Source organism: Vespula vulgaris, chromosome 11 (assembly GCF_905475345.1).
Source record: "Vespula vulgaris chromosome 11, iyVesVulg1.1, whole genome shotgun sequence".
Classification (NCBI taxonomy): Eukaryota; Metazoa; Arthropoda; class Insecta; order Hymenoptera; family Vespidae; genus Vespula; species Vespula vulgaris.
In genome coordinates, this window is record NC_066596.1 from 232709 (window position 1) to 242604 (window position 9896).

Sequence of the window (9896 nt, forward strand, 5' to 3'; positions counted from 1 at the left end):
AATATTAGATAATATATAATTTTATAAGAAAATCATTCATTTTATAACAATACCTGAAATGTTACACTGTATATTTTCCTTTATGACATATTGGTTTATTCCTTATTTTCATACAATCTTTCAAAACTATATTTAGTATTTCTAATTTTAATTATATTTTTTATACTTATGACTTTACTGATTAATCGATATTAATGACTTACAAGTAGATTCCATAGTGATTAGCAAATACTATGCTATAGAAGTTAGATATCATTTTGAAAAATTCACATGGTATCATGATTAATCCTATTTACTTGAATCTTTAAAATAGATATAATATTTAAACTGTATATTGATGTCTTTTAAATTATTTCCTTTATTGTGATTAAATATATACATAATGTATAACAGAATCTTTTATAGTTAATTTTATATTATATATTACACATATATTTCTATCGGAAGATTTTGATTTTGTTTAATTCAAGAAACAAAACAATTAATTTGGATGAGGTTGTTCATTTTTTTATTACTGCGGCTCTCTAACGCTATTGTAACGAGATGTTCGATTCATAATTGTTTTCTCGGTTTCAATGTAAAACAAATAATTATGCTCGGGGCACCAAAAATCAGTGACACATTTCTGAACCATCTATCATCGTAATTGGGCCGTAGATCCAAAAGAATAGACTATTCGTTAGAATTTTCATATGAGAGGAGAGGGCTATCAGTAGTGGAAACATTAGTTTATTCGCTATCGGGCTTTTGAGAGGAGTGGTTCTTCTGTTTCTAGAGAAGAATTTCGAAGTTCTTTATCTCCTATCTTTTCTGATACACTTGCTGTTGTTTAGTTGGGTAATATCTTAAATATTTTATTTATGTATCTTTTTTTTTTTAATATAAGAATTTCTAAGAATTTTAAGTAATCTGATTTACGCATTCTAATAATTTACCAAAATCCGATGAAGAGATAGCGCAAAATTTTCTTTATTCATATATCATGTTATCAGTATACATAATGTTGTCTAACAATTTTTTGTGTATGATTTTCATATTATTATTTCATTATTTATTTGATCGGAAACGTATTAGTATTTTAGAAAATTTCAATCGACATGTTGTGACACATTTTGTTCAATAGTTATTTTTTTCTATTACATGTAATAATCTTTTACATACATCTGTTATGTGTTACATATATTTGTAGTTTTGTTATACACTATCTATTACGAATTTTTGAATTTAGAACATTGCGTTTAATTCCGTAAGAATTGCTTTATTACTTTGTCCTTTTTTATTATCAGCATTTGCTATTTGTCTATTCTTATTGTTGCTTATCCTATGATCTTAGAAAGTCATTTATAATCTGATGAAATATACACTATCATAGTAATAATCAGTTTGTATTCGTTAAAAATATATCTCATTCATTGTTTTTGTGTAAAATTGTTTTGTTATTCTTCAATATTTATTATAAAAATATTGTTATAAAACGGAAGTAAAATGCGAGTATTAGGAAACAAGGATTATATGCATAAATATTTTACATAATATATATGAAATTTTGTTTTGAAGTTATAGAGGTGACTTCTTTTTTGAATGTTTATTGTTCTTATTCATTTTAGATCGCTTCGACAAGTTAACCATTGTTCTTTTGTTCGATTCTTGCTCTCTATAGAATCGTTACTTTGTATCGAGTAGAGGTGACTTTTTTGGTTATATATGTGTACATAGTATATTATTTGCTTTCAATCACTCCAGAAAGTTAAAAGTTTTTCTGTTGTTTAATTTTCATTTCGAAGGTGTTATCTCATTCATTTGCTCATCTCAAGGTAATGGAGGTTACTTTTTCTGTAATGTCTGTTATTCTAATTTGCTTTCAATCGCTTTAACATGGTAATCGTTCTTCTTTTCTTTTACTCGCAACGCGTAAAAATTTATTTTCGTTTTTAATAAAATTTGGTATCCTTATGTAATTAGAAAATATTGCAGCAATTTTTATAAATTTCATACGATATTTTTTGTATTAGTTTTTTAGATTCTGTATTATTTTATAATTGTATTTATATAGTTCATTTATGTTTATAATAAATAATATCAACATTAATTTTGATATTCAAGATAAAATATAAATCCTAGTTCAAAAATAAACAATAAATAATAAATAATAATGAAAGGTTCGTACAAATTTTCTAAGAAATAAATCTTACTAAAAAATTCTTTTAAATATCTGTAATATTGTTTTAATTAAATTAAGGACAATTGAATAGAAGAAAAATATTTTTAATAATGAAAAGAATTATTGTACAAAGAGAGAAGTATTTTTTACTATATTTTTGTTTAATGATCTTTTTTTATTTTATTCTAACATTTTTTTCTGTTCAAGTTATTTACATTTTTTCTATATTATTTCTAGGGTTACAAAAATAATTTTATTCTATTATATCTTTTATTCTTAAAAATATATTGCATTATATGAATTATTGATAAATTTTTTAATTTCTGTTTTGCCATGATATAATTCATTAATTTTATCATTTTAATGTTATGTTTTACAAAATACATGTAACTATTCATTGTATAACTTTCACATTTATATTATAAATGAAGTTGCTAGCATTTGTTTAGAATATAATATAATATTTCCAATCTCTTTTTAGAGAATACACTTTCACCAGCAAAGAGAAGATTGTTAATGAAATATATGTTCAAAGGATAATATTTAGGAAGGGATGTGTCTTCACAAGTACTCATCACGTCGATTTATTATGTAAGTTTATTGAATTCTGATCATGTATGCAATATGCAATGTATGAACTGTAGAGATTTATAGATCTAAGAAAGATAAAGTATACAATTATAAGAAGCTTAATGATCAATTTGTTAATTGTTTTTGTCTTTAATTAAGTAGATATTGATTTTTTATATGCATATAATATATAATAAGAAAAATTCTATAAAATTAGATATAAGAGTAAGAATAAAATCACAAAGTTAAATATTTTATAAGATCAATAGTTGGCCCAATTATGACAATATACAATTATTAATATTTCTTGTATAATTAGTTATTATTATATCTACTCAGAGTAATATAAGCATGAATGAAGCATCTTATTACTTAAATCACTTTTAGGATAAACAAAAACTTGGTTTACAAAGAAGTTCTTATATTAAGAACTAAAATAAAATTTGATTTAAGATTTTGTAATTATTTTTAGCTTTTTTTTTTAATTTTTTTTTAAATATTTTAAAATATTTTTTAACTAATTTTACTTTGCAATAAAGTTTTTTTTCTGGTAACATTGAGTATCACTAAAATGTATTTTAGAGAATTATGATATTAAGTCATTTTATTTTCAAATATATATTTTTATTTTATTATTATACTTTAAATGATATTAAATAAGTACAATTTCGTGCAACTTTATTATATTCATATTTGCTTTTAAAATTACTTTCGTTATGAAAAAGTTTTTTACAATTTAGTTGATTTTGGCATGCTCATTATAATTGTCAAAAAAATATTCATTTTACTACAGCCAATAGTGGTAAAGATGTGTTATATTTTATAAACATAGATTTTATTGCTGCATAAGCATCCAGACTTTTTAATTCTGTTTGGATCTTGAAAATATTTCGTCATTAAATGTTCTGATTTAGCCATTTCAAGAGCAATTTGTATTTTGTTTATCACATTAGAATCTAAGAATTCTTTAATTTTACCATTTTTAACATTTAAAATAATGAGAATATTTTTTATATATTGTAATTTCGTATATCTTTTATCCCTTTTTCTTAAAACGAAGAAATAAACTCATGGAGTTCATTATGAACAAATATTAATCATTTAGTTTCATCCGTGGATGTCAATACGTAGCTGTAGCTTCATTCTTGCTGTATCAGAAGTAAAATTAAGATCACTGATTTTGAATCTTGATTCACAGCTTTTTAGCAATGTTTTAATAATCAAAGACTAATGAATTTTCACTGCATTCAGAAAATATAAGGCAAAGCTGTTCTATAATATGTATTTTCTTATAAGATATCTAAAGCCTATGCAATTTTAGGTCTCTGATTCTATCTTTAAATTTTCTTATATGTAACAAACTTCATGATTTTACAAGGATTAATATTCCTTTTCACAAGCTCAGAAAAGTTAATTGTTTTTATTTTTAATTATAAATTATTTCCAATTCGTTGAATATCAAGCTCCATCGTTTCATTGCTGGGATTTGGATAAAGTATATCCTGAAATTTTAATAACGATTTCATATGTATTTGATCTTTTAATTGCGTTTCACAAAAATATATATCTTTTGATTCTTTGTTTGTGGATATCAAATAAGGAAGATGTAAAGTTTCATAAACATTCATTGTTACATGTAAGTTAAGAATATGAGCACAGCATTTCAAGTGCTTAGACAACAAAGAAATATTTTATACAAGGAAGACACTGGAAGCTATTCACTATTAATTTCCTTATTCATATTATTATATTCTTTTTTGCATTATATGAATTTTCATTTAAATATTCACTTAAATTTATCGATAGATAGATAGAATTTGAATTTTCCAATTCTTCCATCTCAAATATCTTAAAAGCTTTTATAAGGTTATTTTTATTATCTGTTGCAATGATCATAATTTTATTTCCAATCGAATTAAATTCACTGAATGTTCTTAAGTATCTTGGTTACTCTGTCAAAAGTATTTTTATCTAACAGAAATATTGCCATTTCATTGACTTCTATTAATTTAGTCAATATTTTTATTAATTAATGGTAAGTATTTTATAAAATAAAAAGTCAATATAAATTTCATTTCATTTTATCAGAAAAATATTAATTGCTACTTTATATGAAACATTTTTCATAGTTTTCAAATATAAATTATATTTAGTATAGTATAATTGTACTAATAAAAATAATATACAACTTTCACGTTATATAATTTTGTTTATAAGCATGAAAAAATTGGTTTTTAGAGTTAAACTTATTTTAAATTAATAAAAAAATCAAACATCGAGACAAATATATATGTCTCATGATAATTTTGTATAGAAGTCATCATTGCCGATAGTTTTTTCAGATTATTATTTATCCAAAATTATTACTTTACTGCAAATTTGTCGCTTTACTTTCTTCTTTCTTAAAACCAATTGAATATTTTTGATGATTCTCAATTTCAACCGATTCATAATATTTTATTTTAATTATAAATTCTATATTATTAGACATGTCTATGTAAAAGTGAATAGATAGAGATAAATATTGTTTCTTCAGAATATTTACACAAGAGAGATTCAAATATATTACATAGATAAATTTATTTATTATTCGATTTATTGTTTGTTCATATTTATTAATTTATCGTAGGGCTGGCAAATATATTTGCTGTTGCCGCAAGTATCCTATTATTAGTCTGCCGATTCCTCCATCATTAGCATTTAGGTACTTAATTTGCTAATTTGTACTTATAAGGTCTTATAAGAAAAGGAATGTAAGAAGAGGAGCATGAGACTCGCGAGTTACCAGTTTTTGGTCTCAATCTATTGGCGCGAATTGTTCACAAGTTAACGCTCTAGACGTGGATCTTGATCATCCTTGTTGTTGGTGTTGTTAAGATGTGAGCCGACAGATAGCCATAAAAATTTATCGTCCTCGTAATTACAGGTAGTTAACATTTCTTTTTTATTCGTCTAATATACTAATTTATAGCTCAACATGCAATTTCTGCATTAATAATGCTCGCGAGTCAAGATAACATTGCATTTGATAGATATTCGTGGAAATAACGTTTGAACGTGTCCTCTGTAGAGCTATTGCGTCATATTTTTTTTCAAATTTTTAATCCTTATTTTCGCGATATTTATCTTCTGACTGCATTTTATGATTAGTATAATAATATGTAGTTTATTAATTATGATTGATTGTATTATGTATTATATTCGATCTTTTGTGTTATATAGATCAATGACTTTTTTTAACTTTCATACCATTAGGAAGCCAGTTTCCCTTAATTATGCCTTCAATATTAAAAATATGGTTGTATTTTGCATCATTTAATTTTCTATGTGTATTCTTGATACACTAAACATGTACCCCTGATTGGGAACTGCTAATATAAATCGTATATGTACGGATATACATATAAATGATACATACACTTATGCACTTATTCCTTCATCTCATATAAGTTAATACATTACATAATACGTTCATCAAAAAATGTATTATGTAACTCATATAAATTTATACATATTCATCTATACAAATGTAGGATTCTTAAAATCAAGTCACATCGGCAAATGATTGTTATTGCCAAGCACATAATAAATGTATAATAAATGTATAAATAAGAATGCGAATGATTGAGACATGAATGAGTATGTTGGAATGAGTCTGAAGAAGCAGATAGGATTTGAAAGACAAAGAAAGGACATTCCGTAAAAGCTTTTATATGGAATAGTTCGTTAATAATATAATAATAAATATTATTATATTACCGTTTAAAATTATTTTATGAAATAAACTATTTCAATTATTTTTTCTGAAAAGCGATTCTTCATATATAGTGTACATAATCTTATTTTATATTAATAAAATTTATTTTACAAGTTATGATACGTAGTATTCTATGAATGGATAAAGCTCAATATAATACACTAAAGATTTTGTTTTATTTTTTACTGCTTTTTATATATAACTGAAAACAAGTTATGTATTTGTTTAAAAATTTCAAGTAAATTCTAGTATAAGAACGTACATTAAAGTACGGAGGAACTTTTTATTGTTTTATTTTAATTGAAAAAAATTTGTTTTCATACATGATGAATGGCGACAGAGAAGACTTTCTTCTGAAGTCGAAAGTAATACGATCACAACAAGATTGTTTTGTTGCACATGTAGGAAAGTAAATTCTTATTAATTTTTCTCATGGAAATTTAACTGTATTTTATTTTAAGATTTTATTTTCTATTTTAATAATCATCATAATTATTAAAAAACTACAATTATTAATTATGCCATGTACTTTTGTTAGAAGTTAATTCTATTTTGAAGAAGATCCTATAAACGTTATTAATATTTTGTAGTTCAGGGTTGAGTTATCAACGGATCGCGACTTGCATGGGATCCTATTCTTGTCTGTTTCGTTACGATGTGATAAAACAGTCGTTACTATTTAGCACCACCGTGTTTTGTAAAGTGGATAGTTTTTGTTTTCAAAAGATGTGCTTAGTATGTCGTGGCCGATAAACTGAAGTAGTAGAGTAAGGGATCGACTGATGATTTGGATTGTGCAGATTGCGACGGAGAATAATTATTATTATATACTTCTATTGTAGATAATAGTTGATATTGTTTATTAATCTTTTTTATTTCGTAATGTTTTTGTTCATTCCATTGTAAGTTTTTATTAGTAACAACTCAATCAAGTTCTCTTTGTTTTAGAGCTGTATACTTATAATGATTTTTCTTTACTATAACAAGGCTACTAATAATATTTTTTTCAGTAGTTATTCGTGCAACCATAAATGAATCGATCTTTGTTTTGATAAAATAAAAGAAGCATGAAATGTTTCTATTTTGCGATTTTAATTAATTTTTAGGTATATATTAAATAGATTGCGTGCAAAGCAGTCATAGAATCAGTGTCTGTTCGTAAAAAGTGTTATTTATCTTTTTCTTACAGTCATGTAAATTGTTCTTAAATATAAAACAAACAATAAATATTTGTGAATTGAATTTATTGTTCATCTCTTAAGTAATAAATTATCGCATATTTGAGTCAGTGCATTATGACCTTCTTAATCAAGAACCATTTCTATAGAAGTATAATAGTAAGTAAATGTTTTAAGTAAATAATTTTACTATATGTTTTATTATAATAAATTTAATAAAAATTCTTTTTATCCTTTTTCAGATCATCATTGCAATCTCAATTAATTTAAATCATTTTTAATCTACTTAACATAAATCTACTTCATCATTGATCTATTATGAATCATTGATCTACTTTAATTTCGACCTACAATGCGGACAAGTATTTTGGAGCCATCGTAGAACTTCTTAAGTAGTGAGTGAACAAATCTAAGTTTTTCCAGTTTATCATGCCCAGAATGAATAATTTGAATTATGGTAATTTTTTCAATAAATTATTGACGAGCATGATTTTTAGTAATTCATTTTTTTTTATTTTTTAAGAGTATATTTTTATTTGTTTTTATTGTTCTTTTTTTATGCATGCTTATTTTTATTTTTCTTAGTTCATTAGCATTATTATTATTATTATTATTATTATTATTGTTGTTGTTGTTGTTGTTGTTGTTGTTGTTGTTGTTCATTATTTTTATTAGCATTTTCTTGCTTCATTGGTACGATTTGTTTAATTAATGATACAATTGATTAACATCTCTTTTGTTTATGTTTTCTTGCAATATTAGTGGTGAAATCGGGCATTAATTCACTTGATATTATCTAAAAAAGTAATTATGGAGAATACATTGTACTCATTATTTTGTACTTATCTATTTAATTGGAATTTAGATTCTAGATATGGTATAACAAAAAATGAACAAGAATATAAACGTAATGGATAAATTCCGGAAATTAAGTGACAGATTCTGATATAGTTTTTTTTATTATAATAGCTACTTGTGTAAGTTCTCTGAGATTTTTGATTATCTTTGAATGAAATATTAAATTTACATTTTCAATGAATTTTGTTGATGAAGGAAGAATCTCAACGAAGTCATATCTTTAAATAAAAATCGAATAAAAATAATTGCTATAAAACAAAAAGGCTTGTAAGATCATAATTTGTAGAAGTTAGACTAAGTTAATTTATTTTTAATTTTGGATTTTCAACAATTAATATATTAATTCTCGTTTTCCCCTTTCTTCTCCCTTTCTTTCTGGACTTTTATCTATATCTGTGCTCAGTTATTACTCGTATGGGTGACACATTACAAGTTAATTTGAGTTTTAAATTCCTCTTTTTTGACGATTCTGAGAATTGTTCTAACATTAGTGATTTTTACACGATATATCGCGCGTGTTTTAGATGATGAATTGTACATCGTTACGAGAAATTCTTCATCGTTTACGTACACAGAAAAGATTTCATTATTTGAAATATCAAATTAACCAGATAATAACAAATAAAAAAAATACTGTGTTATTAGTATATTCTTATATCAATTGAAGCCGGGTGCATATCATTGTTTAGAATTATTTTTGTAGACTTAACACATTCATTGCGGCGACTCTTTTGAGGATTATTTGTCGATATAGAATAAATACGCATTATCATATTAATAATAGATTGTATAGAACTTTTCTATTTGGCGGTACGAGGTAATAGTGTCTTGTAGTAATTTTTATTGAATGAACACATTATATTTTCTTATTTAGCATTGTATCGTAAATGTCGTACATCTACTATGAGTTTTGAAAGATTTATGAAGTATATTACAATATAATGAAGTATATCATATTTATTTCAATTTAATAATAAATAATAAATGATTTATAGGATAATTAAAGAAAAGTAAAAAATAAACACTAAGAAATATAATATGGAGTGATCTTAAATAAGAACACAAAACTTTTTCTTTTTTTGTATGATTAGTAAAATGAATTAGAGATTAGTGTGCATTTTTAAAGCATAGTATGTAATACGCTAGTTTCCTATTGCATTTTTCACAGAAGGTTGTAATTTTTTTGTATTTTTTATCTATTTGTCTACTGCTTATATTTTTTCTTAATTTTTGATAACATCCTTTATACTTTCTTCTTTCGTTACTTGTACCATTGCTTAGCTAGTTTTATTTTTAATGTATTGTTTAAATAATAAATATCTTTTCCAAGGAATTATATCTATTACAAGTGCAGATAGCAAATGTTTCTGAA

General features: G+C 24.2%; 1 long non-coding RNA gene across 1 annotated transcript; it reads left to right on the top strand.

Annotated features, from left to right (window-relative positions):
* The first annotated feature begins 746 nt into the window (after window positions 1-746).
* LOC127067774 (uncharacterized) lies at window positions 747-5857 on the top strand. The gene is made up of 3 exons (XR_007782747.1): window positions 747-837; window positions 2643-2752; window positions 5466-5857. It is a non-coding gene; the product is annotated as an uncharacterized LOC127067774 (long non-coding RNA).
* The last annotated feature ends 4039 nt before the right edge of the window (window positions 5858-9896 follow it).